The sequence below is a fragment of the Macaca nemestrina genome, chromosome 7 (assembly GCF_043159975.1).
Source record: "Macaca nemestrina isolate mMacNem1 chromosome 7, mMacNem.hap1, whole genome shotgun sequence".
Classification (NCBI taxonomy): Eukaryota; Metazoa; Chordata; class Mammalia; order Primates; family Cercopithecidae; genus Macaca; species Macaca nemestrina.
In genome coordinates this window covers 35,038,855-35,050,650 of record NC_092131.1, presented here as the reverse complement: position 1 = coordinate 35,050,650, position 11,796 = coordinate 35,038,855, and the positions used below count along the sequence as shown (strand labels likewise).

At 48.5% G+C, this 11,796-nt stretch overlaps 1 protein-coding gene and 1 pseudogene across 6 annotated transcripts in view; one reads left to right on the top strand and one right to left on the bottom strand.

Annotated features, from left to right (window-relative positions):
- The first annotated feature begins 6,546 nt into the window (after window positions 1-6,546).
- LOC105494299 (DDB1 and CUL4 associated factor 4) overlaps window positions 6,547-11,796 on the top strand; it is a 50,151-nt gene continuing 44,901 nt past the window's right edge. Inside the window, exon 1 of one of the 6 annotated variants that reach the window (XM_011762606.2) lies at window positions 6,547-6,708. The gene's annotated coding sequence lies outside the window, so the exon portion shown is untranslated. Of the gene's footprint in view, window positions 6,709-6,910; window positions 7,107-11,796 lie in introns of those variants that run through there. The other 5 variants (XM_071099907.1, XM_071099905.1, XM_011762603.2 and 2 more) reach the window with 5 other exon arrangements.
- On the bottom strand, window positions 9,464-9,830 carry LOC105494329 (large ribosomal subunit protein eL36-like; annotated as a pseudogene).

Genomic DNA, 11,796 nt, shown 5'->3' with positions numbered 1-11,796 from the left:
TCAACTTCTTATCACATGCAATGACATGTCTTGTCATTGCACTTACCATTATTTTTACTTTATTTTCTTTTTCTTTTTTTGTTTTTGATTTTTTTTTTTGAGACAGAGTTTCACTCTTGTTGCCCAGGCTGGAGTGATCTCGGCTCACTGCAACCTCCACCTCCCGGGTTCAAGTGATTCTCCTGCCTCAGCCTCCCAAATAGCTGGGATTACAGGCATGTGCCACCACACCTGGCTAATTTTGTATTTTTAGTAGAGATGGGGTTTCTCCATGTTGGTCAGGCTGGTCTCAAACTCCCGACCTCAGGTGATCCACCCACCTCGGCCTCCCAAAGTGCTGGGATTACAGATGTGAGCCACCATGCCCTGCCTTTTTGTTTTTATTTATCTGTCCCCCTCCTCATTGGAATGTAAGCTCTTTGAAAGGAAAGAATTTGTCTGTCTTATTCAAAATTGTGTCCACACATGGAATGTTGGAGCCCAGGAAGACTGAGGAAGGCTTCCTCATGTGTGAAGGGTACAGGGTTTCCCAGCACAGGTTTGCAGAACCTGAGTGGGGAAGGAGGACATCTGTATTGGGTAGGGGGTGGGAGCAGAGAGAGGAGATGGTTACGTACAAGGGGATTGATCAAACAAGTAAATAAAAATAATGAGAATGTCACTGCTGGAGAAGGAAGCTACAAATAAAGAAAGGGAGAAAATTAGAATCAGCCCTATAGTGATGGATTGGAATTGGAGATATTGGTGCAAACTCATGGTTTTCAAGCTAGGTGGGTAGATTGATAGATGTACAAATAAATATAGATGTAACTGTGTGTGGGGGAGTGTGTGGGTATGTGTTCCCAACCGTAACCATGGAGAGGGCCTTGGAACAGGGATATCCTAATAGCAATAAGCATACTTAGCACTCAGGTCTTGGTTTCTAAATACCAATTTCCATGAAATGGAGATTAAAGTCAATTGAATTAAATTGAATGGAAGATTAGGTGACAGTGGTGTATCAATGTCAATTTTTCAATTTTGATGGTTATGCTTTGGATACATAGAAGGCCCACGTCTGGAAGAAATACAAACTAAAAGTATTCCAGATTGATGACGCATCAAGTCAGTGGTTGCCCTCAGAAAAAGAAAAACAAAAATTCTGTAGTTGGAAGTTTTCTATCAGTTTGTGATTGTTTTCAAAAACAATTTTATTTAAAAAAAGCACTTACATCCCCAGCACCTAGAACAGACCTGACATTCCAAGTGCTCAGTAAATATTTGTTGAATTAATAACTGAAGGATAAAAACAGTTACAACAAACACATGCTTAGAAAAAAACACATCCTGGGCCGGGCGCAGTGGCTCAAGCCTGTAATCCCAGCACTTTGGGAGGCCGAGACGGGCAGATTACGAGGTCAGGAGATCGAGACCATCCTGGCTAACACGGTGAAACCCCGTCTCTACTAAAAAATACAAAAAACTAGCCGGGGGAGGTGGCGGGCGTCTGTAGTCCCAGCTACTCGGGAGGCTGAGGCAGGAGAATGGCATAAACCCGGGAGGCGGAGCTTGCAGTGAGCTGAGATCCGGCCACTGCTCTCCAGCCTGGGCGACAGAGTGAGACTCCGTCTCAAAAAAAAAAAAAAAAAAAAAGAAAAGAAAAAACACATCCAAATATTAACAGTGGTTTTTTTGGCGGGATGGATTTATCACAGGTAATTTGGGTATTTTTTTCACTTTGTGCTTTTCTGCTCCTCAAGTTTTCTTAGATTATTATGCATTATTAACTGTTATATTGGGGCCGGGCGCGGTGGCTCAAGCCTGTAATCCCAGCACTTTGGGAGGCCGAGGCGGGTGGATCACGAGGTCAGGAGATCAAGACCATCCTGGCTAACATGGTGAAACCCCGTCTCTACTAAAAATACAAAAAACTAGCCGGGCGTGGTGGCGGGCGCCTGTAGTCCCAGCTACTCGGGAGGCTGAGGCAGGAGAATGGCGTGAACCTGGGAGGCGGAGCTTGCAGTGAGCCGAGATCGCGCCACTGCACTCCAGCCTGGGTGACACAGCGCGAGACTCCGTCTCAAAAAAAAAAACAAAAACAAAAACAAAAAAAAACTGTTATATTGGTCAGGCTGCTAACCAGCTAAGACTAATATTTTAGAGGCAAAATCTTGTCAGCGAGTTTATGGGTTCCAACATTTTATGTATTAAGTTATTGGGACCAGATCCTTGGAAATTACTTATCTACCCAAGTACACAGAATACGAATATGATCAGTTAATTATTGAGACATGTAACTTCCTGATGTCTAGAATATTCTTGCCTATTACCCAGGGCTCCCTCTTTTCCAAAATCACGATAATGGAGTCAGTCATCAGCAGTTTGGTGAACATGTAATCATACAAAGAGGTGTAGAGAATTTTGTTGGGTATTTCATTAGGTTAGCAAAGGAACTAGAGGCCGGGTCCTGTAATTCCAGCACTTTGGGAGGCTAAGGTGGGTGGATCACCTGAGGTCAGGAGTTCAAGACCAGACTGACTAACATGGTGAAACCTCATCTCTACTAAAAATATAAAATTAGCTGGGCATGGTGACAGGCACCTATAATCCCAGCTACTCGGGAGGCTGAGGTAGGAGAATTGCTTGAACCCAGCAGGCAGAGGTTGCAGTGAGCCGAGATGGTGCCATTGCACTCCAGCCTGGACAACAGAGCAAGACTCTGTCTCAAAAAAAAAAAAAAAAAAAAAAACAGAAAGGAACTAAGGATTTGTTCTAGATCAAGATTTTCAGGGACCGGCCAGATGAGGTGGCTCACGCCTGTCTAACACTTTGGGAGGCCACGGCGGGCAGATGACCTGAGGTTGGGAGTCCAAGACCAACCTGACCAACATGGAGAAACTCCATCTCTACTAAAAACACAAAATTAGCTGGGTGTGGTGGCACATGCCTGTAGTCCCAGTTACTTGGGAGGCTGAGGCAGGAGAATCACTTGAACTCAGGAGGTAAAGGTTGCAGTGAGCCAAGATCATGCCATTGCACTCCAGCTTGGACAACAAGAGCAAAACTCCATCTAAAAAAAAAAAAAAATTAAGATTTTCAGTGACCACGACACTCACTTGGATACTACTGAAAAAACACTGAGAAATTCTGATGAAAATGATCCTTTTTCTAGGCCCCGGATGGACTGTTACCTCGCAATGGGCATGTTAATTTAATTACATTTCTCTTGCATTGATTTTATTTTGGATTAATCTCCATAATGGGATTTGACAGGCATCCTAGTTCCTGTGGCAACTTACATACACATCACCTTTTAAAATGGCCAACTCCTGCTGGGTGCAGTGGTTCACACCTGTAATCTCAACACTTCAGGAGGCTGAGGCAGGTGGATCACTTGAGCCCAGGAATTTGAGACCAGTGTGGGCAATATAGCAAGACCCTATCTCGATAAGAAAAAAAGGTTTTTTTTAAATTTTTATATATATATATATATATATTTTTTTTTTTTTTGAGATGGAGTCTTGCTCAGTCGCCCAGGCTGGAGTACAGTGGCACGATCTCTCACTGCAAGCTCTGCCTCCCGGGTTCACGCCATTCTCCTGCCTCAGTCTCCCGAGCAGCTGGGATTACAGGCGCCCGCCACCACACCCGGCTAATTTTTTGTATTTTTAGTAGAGATGTGGTTTCACCATGTTAGCCAGGATGGTCTCAATCTCCTGACCTGGTGATCCGCCCACCTGGGCCTCCCGAAGTGCTGGGATTACAGGCGTGAGTCACTGTGCCTGGCCTGTTTTGTTTTTTTTCTTTTTAAAAAAGGACAACTCCTGCAGTTGATTTAAACAAATGTTGATTTGTTTAAATTAATATTTAAATTTTATATTTTGGGAGATGGGGGGATGTAGGGATGGCTAATGGGTACAAAAACATAGTTTGAAAGAATGAATAAGATCTAGTATTTGAAGGCTGGGTGCAGCGGTTCACACCTGTAATCCCAGAACTTTGGGGGGCCAAGGTGGGCAGATCACCTGAGGTCAGGAGTTCGACACCAGCCTGGCCAACATGACAAAAGCCCATCTCTACTAAAATTACAAAAAATTAGCCAGGCATGGTGGCAGGCACCTGTAATCTCAGCTACTTGGGAGGCTGAGGCAGGAGAATAGCTTGAACCTGGGAGGCGGAGGTTGCAGTGAGCCGAGATCACACCACTACACTCCAGCCTGGTAACAGAGCGAGACTCCGTCTCAAAACAAACAGACAAACAAAAAAACACACTTTTTTTTAGCCTTTGTCATGTGCAATATATTTTCCAACCTCTTTCTATAGATTCATTCCTTTTCATTACAACATTTGCCTTGGCTTCAAATTCTGGAGATGAAATGAAAAAATAACTTTTACTTTTGAAGGTAATATACATCATCTAGATACCAAGCTACCTTCACAATTTAGGATGCTTAACCAATGGGCGCTGTGCACCAAGTCCTGGGTGAGGTACTCCATCATCAGAGCTTACTCCTTACAACCTTTCTCAGTAGGTGTCTTATCCTCATTCTAACCTGTGAAGAAACTGAGGTCGGAATGCCTCATGACTTGCCCAAGGCCCAGCAAGCTTCATTTGTTCACTGATTTGCAAACATTCTTTAATCTTTTCTCTGTGTGTGTTGCAGGTCCCCAAAGTATATCTCATGCCCACCTCACTGTCCCCTCCGTGGACATTCAGCAGAGCCTGCTGGCCGGCTGCCAGCCACTCATTCACTCAGCAAGCCCAAGCCAACTTCTCCTGCCACCTTCCTCCAGTGTCCCCCAGCTCTTCAGTGGAAAATCCAGCTCGACTCCTCCCTGAAAGTTAAGTCTGGCCTGTTCTCCCTCTGAATCCTGCCTCCCATCTGCACCCTGCCATTCCATCCTGGCTATCCCCACCCTGGTTTGGCCCTCACTGCCTTTCACAAGGACTGTTGCTGCAATAAGTTCCTTAGAGGTCTCCCAGCTGCCTTCCACAATCTTTTCTCCCCAACCCCCAACACGGTGATTTCTCAGAAGTACAGTTCTAGTCCTGTCACTTCCCAGCTCTAGAACCCTCAGAGCCTCCCATTGTCTACCTTTTTTTTTTTTTTTTTTTGACACAGGGTCTCACTCTGTCGCCCAGGCTGGAGTGCAACGGCGCTATCTCGGCTCACTGCAACCCCGCCTCCTGGGTTCAAGCAATTCTCCTGCCTCAGCCTCCCCAGTAGCTGGGATTACAGGCGCCCACCACCAAGCCCGGCTAATTTTTTGTATTTTTAGTAGAGACGGGGGTTTCGCCATGTTGGCCAGGCTGGTATGGAACTCCTGGCCTCAAGTGATCCACCTGCCTCAAACTCCCAAAGTGCTGGGATTTCAGGCGTGAGCCACTGCGCCCAGCCTGACTACTCTTTCCCCGGTAATTCCTGCGTCACCAAGCCCCAACCCACCCTGCCGAGTTTTGCTTCCAGACTCCTCTCCCATCCAGCCGACTTGAAGCGGCCTCGAGCCACGTTGTTTGTTCAGGCAGAATTTTTCTTTGCCTTCTCTTCAAGGCCGCTCAAGCTTCATGAAGCGGTTCTTTATTCTGACTATGCCCACTTCTCTCATTTCCCTCCTCACCCAGCCCCGCTCCACACCCTGCACTTATCTATAAACTCCTGACAGCCAGGAGTTTAGCCTGAAATCCTAGCTTCCTCTTTAAGGGCTAAAATGCCTTCGCACGGGGTGCAATGGATGAACCCCACCGCCTGCTTTCTAACGGGTCCAGCCGCGGGCAGGGGCCTGGGTTATGCAGCCACATGACGTACCAGGCCTGCTGCTGGACCCCAACAAGCCTGGCCTCTGTGAACCCAGCTGTCCTCACAAACTGTCTCTTCGGGCCACAAGCACATTAGACGCTTCCGTTTTCCTTTCATTAGATCTCAAAACCGTCAGCTGATACCCGGGACAGGCACAGCACACATAGGTCATTCTAGAAATATTGGTGGTGTGAGCAAACTCCAAGCTGGAGACCACACGAGAATGATAGATCCGATCCCTTCTCTCAACAGAAGAAATCAAGGCTTAGAGAAGGGAAGAGACTCGCCCTAGGTCCCACAGCAAGCAGCAGTACTGGACCCAGCACGGAGGCCCCCCGGTTCCACGGTCAGGGCTCGCTACGCTACACCCTGAACGCAGACCCAGGGCAGCGGCCTCGGCCGCCTGAGGCCACTGCCCAAGGTATCGCCGCCTGTCATAACATCACGTTACTTCTGTCCCTCGCCTCACAGACTCCTTCTCTCTTTCCACTACAGGGAGAGGACTTCTCCAGGGCCGGATCAGCCTGCGGAAGGTGGAGGACACGGCCTCTCAGGAAAGCGGCTCCAGACAGTTCCGCTGCTCCGGGAGAAGCGCCCCCGGCCCCACCCCGACGTGCGCCTGGCCCCACCCCCAAGCGCTCCCGGACCAGCCTCCACGTGCATCCGGCCCAGACAGGCCAAGCCTGGGAGGAGCCGAAGCCCCACTCCCCGCCTTCTGCGTAGGATCGCCCCTATTGACGTCGACAGACAGAAGCCGCGTCCAGTGAGAAGGAAAGGACGGCCGCTATAGCCCTATCGGCTGCTACAACACCAAAACGTATCCACCTAACTGGCTGACGCTACACCTTGGTCTTTCCGGGTCCTTGCACGCTTCGGCCCAACTTCTGCACGACTGAGCCCGAGGGGAATCCGGAAGGGACCTGCTGAACTGGTAAGTCTGTGCTGCCTGGGGTGCCTACTGGCGTCGGTTCGAGGGCTGCCGCGCGCCCGCTGCAGAGCTCAGAGTGGGAGACGGGTGCGGCGAGGAAGGCCAGGGAAAGGGGCGGGGAGGGGCGGGGAGGAGCGAGCACGTGGAACGCCGGTGCCACCGGGCCTAGGTGGCAGCTGGGGCAGGGCGCTTAGCCCGTTCGGGGACGCGTGGGGCCCTCCGGCCGGAACAGCGCTACAACCGTAAACACGCAGGGAGGGCACCCCGAGTGTCGCCGCTGAGGGCGTTTCTCTAAGCGCTTCTCTAAGCCCTGCTGCTGAAGGCCCCACCAGACACCTGGCGGGGGCTGGGCTGCGGGCCTTGGGGCTGTGTCCCCGTGAATGTTCAGGTCAGCATAACAGGTAAGGCGTGGCTGACGCTTACGAAGTGGCTGGCACTATGCTGGCTGCTTCACAGGCACTACGTTTTCCCAGCACCAGCGCTATGATGTGCTTGTTAGACGCAGAAAGGGGTGCAGTTTGGTTGTCCGTGAGGGGTAGCGAACGAACTAGCAAGTGCTGGGGCCTGGGTTTGGCCCTTGCCTTCACTCTGAGTTGTGTGTTAACGAGAAAGCCAGCTCTTCCACGCCTCGTGGGTTCCCCGGGGGCTTCAGAAACCAAGACACCTTTCACCACGGTGTTCTACAGGCATTGTCTTGTGACTCCAGCGGCGCAGCCAGAAGCAAAGGAAACTGAGGGGACAGCTTCCTAGAGGAAACAGTTCCAAAGTCCCAAACTCTGATTTTAAATTACGATAGAAATTAGAGTTGAGGTGATGTTTTGTGGGTAACCAGGCCTGGGGGTCCTACCAACAGAGGTGAAATCCCTGTTCCACCATTTAGCTTACGCTGGGTATGGTACCTAGCCCTCTAAGCCTGTTTCCTCATTTGTAAAATAGGATTGAAAATACCAACTCAGGTTGGGGCGTTAGTACAAAGCCTGCTGCCTGAATTATTTCTTAAATAAATGTTAACAGAAAACTTTGTTGTTTTTTAAGTCAGCCGTCCAAAATGTTGTTTTACAATGAACAACTCTTAAATGCTGGGATGGGACTACAGGCACGCACCACCAGACCCAGCTAATTTTTAAATTATTTGTAGAGACGGGGCCGGGGGAGGGAGTGGTGTCTCACTATGTTGCCCAGGCTGGTCTTGAACTCCGGGGCTCAAGCAATCCTCCCACCTCGGCCTCTCAAAGTGCTGAGACTTTAGAGGCATGAGCCACCGCCCTGGCCTGTAGAAGCTACTTTGTATTCAGCTTTACAAACCAGTGGAGTTAGCGTTTTGCACACTACAGCCCGCTGGTGTGCAGACTTTTTTTTTTTTTTTTTTTTCCTTTTTGATACGGAGCTTCGCCCTTGTTACCCAGGCTGGAGTGCAATGGCGCGGTCTCCGCTCACCGCAACCTCCGCCTCCCGGGTTCAAGCGATTCTCCTACTTCAGCCTCCCGAGTAGCTGGGACTACAGGCGCGCGCCACCAAGCCTGGCTAATTTTTTGTATTTTAGTAGAGACAGGTTTTCACCATGTTGGCCAGGATGGTCTCATCTATCTCTTGACCTTGTGATCTGCCCGCCTCCCAAAGTGCTGGGATTACAGGCATGAACATCACGCCCAGCCAGTCTACAGACTCTTAACAAAATTCTCCTGTTTTTGGATAATTAGGATGTTTCTCACTTTAACTATCACAGCATGGTGTAGTAAACATCATATATATGTGTAGTTTATATATATATATATATGATGTATACTACACCATGCTGTGATATTTCACATACCCTAAAATTCACTTTTTAAAAAGGGTTCAATCCGGTGGCTTTTTTTTTTTTAATTGGCAAGATTGTGCAACCATCACCGCTGCCTAATTCCAGAACATTCTCATCCGCCCAAGAATCAACCCCGCAGCCCCAGGATACCCCAGTCTCTGAGCCGCGGTTGTTGGGCTCTAGTCCAGGACCCCTAACCATGTGCTAAACAAGATGGTGAGGCCCTGCCTAGAAATCAGAACAGCCCCGAGGCCTCCAAACCGAAGAGCCCCGTGGGGAGATGGAGCCCCTCCCCCATTCTGAGCTTTGGCCTCGTGCTAAGGCTGGACCTACCCCCTGGGCTGTCAAGCCTACCTCCCGGGGGAGGCGAGGCCAGTCCCGAAGTGTGCGGGCTGCCATCCCCCACACTTGGCTCCCGAGCTGGCCAGTGTTGGGGGGCGGGGGCCCAGCACTGCGGGTGGCGTGGAAGCCCGGGGCTGCCCCCTACTGGGTGTAGCGCACCCGCCGCCCCTCGCCTACTCTGGGCCTGCGCCTTGGGCCTGTTGAGGCCAGGCCTGGAATGGTGCCCTGGAAGCAGGTAAGAGCCTGTAATTCCGGAAGCTGCGGGCTCCCAAACCAGACACCATTTTGGAGACCGGTGCAAAAATATTTGCCGCTTGTGTGTGGAAAACTGCAAGACTGTGAGAGAGAGCCGACCTTCTCGTGCATGAACCTTTATAGAAGGTGGTTCACATATTCTGTACACTACATACGCATACGCTGGGCACATACTGGCTCGCTGTGTTAAATCTCAGAATTGCTGCCGCGCGTGGTGGCTCACGCCTGGCATCCCAACACTGCGCCGAGGCGGGAGGATCGCTGGAGGTCAGAAATTCGAGACCAGCCTGGGCGGCTACAAAGCGAGACCCCGTCTCTACAAAAATATATTTTATTTTTATTATATTTTATTTTTCTGTCAAGCTGTTTTTTATTTCAAGGAGAGGGCAGGGGAGGGGGCCCAGTCTTTCTTGGCGGCGGCTTTCCTCATGGCGGCCAGTACCTTGCTGAGCTCCTCCTGCTTTCTCTTGGCACGGATGTGCGTCCCCACCCTTTTCTTGATGAACTTGAGGGCCCGTTTCTCCTTGGAGACCTTCAGTAGCCCCATGGCGCGCAGCTCGTACGGGGTGAAGCCACACACCTCTCGGATCATGTCCCGCACAAACTTGGTGTGTTTGCTCTGACGCCGCGCGGCGGCGGCTGTGCCTGGGCTTGCTCACGTTCTTGGTCACCTTGTGGCCCTTGTTGAGGCCCACGGCCATAGGGTAGCGCAGAGCCATGGCTGCTACTCTCCAATGGCGCCGTGGCGGAAGGCCAAAAATGTTTTTTAAATTAGCCTGGTGTGGTGGCACTCGCCTGTAATTCCGTCTACTCCGAGGTGAGGCAGGAGGACGGCTTGAGCCGGGGAGATGGAGGTTGCTGTGAGCGGAGATCACGCCACTGCACTTCAGCCAAAAGGAGAGTAGGAGGGAATAAGTAAATAAAATTAAATAAAGTGGTGTCTCACTGTGGTTTTGATTTGCATCTACCTAAGGACTAATGATGTTGGGTATCCTTTCATGTGCCGGTTGGCTATTTGTGTAGCTGCTTTTTTTTTTTAGACGGAGTTTCGCTCTTGTCGTCCAGGCTGCAATGCAGTGGCACCATCTCGGCTCACTGCAGCCTCCACCTCCCGGGTTCAAGCGATTCTTCTGGCTCAGCCTCCCAAATAGCTGGGACCACAGGCTCCCGCCACCAAACCGAGCTAATTTTTGTATTTTGTATTTTGAAACATGCGATTTCACCATATTGGTCAGGCTGGTCTCGAACTCCTGTCCTCGAGTGATCCACCCATCCCAGCCTCCCAAAGTGCTGGGATTACAGGCGTGAGCCACTGTGTCTGGCCCTAACTAGTGTCTTTTGATGCACGGAAGTTTTCAATTTTGATGAAGCCCAATATATGTGTGTGTGTGTGTGTGTGTGTGTGCGCGCGCGCGCGCGCGCACTTTGAGTGTCATATTTGAGAAATCATTGCCTAATTTTATACCTTTGTTTCCTTCAAAAAGTTTTATAGTTTTAGATCTAGATCCATTTGGGTTCGTTTTTGTCCCATATGGTATGAAGTAGGGATCCAAATACATTCTTTTGCATTTTGATATTCAAATGTCCCAGCAGTTGAAAAGACACTTCTTTCTTTAGTTGAATGGTCTTGGCACCTCGATGAAAACCAATTGACCATAGATAGGCATATGGGTTTATTTCTGGTCTCAATTCTACTCCGTTGATCTGTATTTCTATCCATATGCCAGTAACATGGTGTCTTGATTACTGTAGCTTTGTAGTGAATTTTGAAATTGGGAGGTGTGAGTCCTCCCAACTTTGTTCTTTTTCAAAATTATTTTGAGTATTCTGGGTCCCTTGCATAATATGAATTTAGGATCTGCTTATCCCTTGCTTAAAAAAAGGCATTTGGAATTTTGATATGGATTGCATTAAATCTGTAATTTCTGTCAACAGTGTTTTATAGTTTTCTGTGTACATGCCATACATTAATTTTGTTAAATATATTCCTAAGTACTTTTTCTCTCTCTCTTTTTTTTTTTTTTTTGTAACTGAGCCTGAGCAGGACCAGAGGAGTACTTTATTCTTTTTGATGCCATTGTAAATGTAACTTTTCTTTAATATTCAGGCTGTTCATTGCTAGTGTACGGAAATACAACTGGTTTTTCTATATTGGTCTTGTATCCTGCAACCTTGCTGAACTCATTTATTAGGTCCGGTAGCTTTTTGATGGATTCTTTAGGATTTTCTGTATATAAGATCATGTTTGGTCACCTTTTATTTCTTTGTCTTGCCTAATTGCCTATCTAAAACTTCCACTACAATGTTGAATAGATGTAGTGAGAACCAACATCTTTGTCTTGTTCCTGACCATAGAGGGAAAACTTTGTCTTTGGCCAGTAAGTATGATGTTAGGTGTGGGTGTTTTGTAGCTGCCCCTTATCAGGTTGAGGAAACTACCTTCTGTTTCTAGTTTGAGTGTTTTTTTAATCATGAAAGGATGTTGCATTTTGTCCAGTGCTTTTTCTGTGTATCAACTGAGAAAATCATGTGAGGTTTTCCCCATCAATTAATACGGTGTATTATATTGATTGATTTTCATATGTTGAACCAACCTTATATTTCTGAGATAAATCCCACTTGGTCATGGTATATAATCCTTTTTATATGCTCCCGGATTTCACTTGCTAGCGTTTTGTTGAGGATTTTTGCGT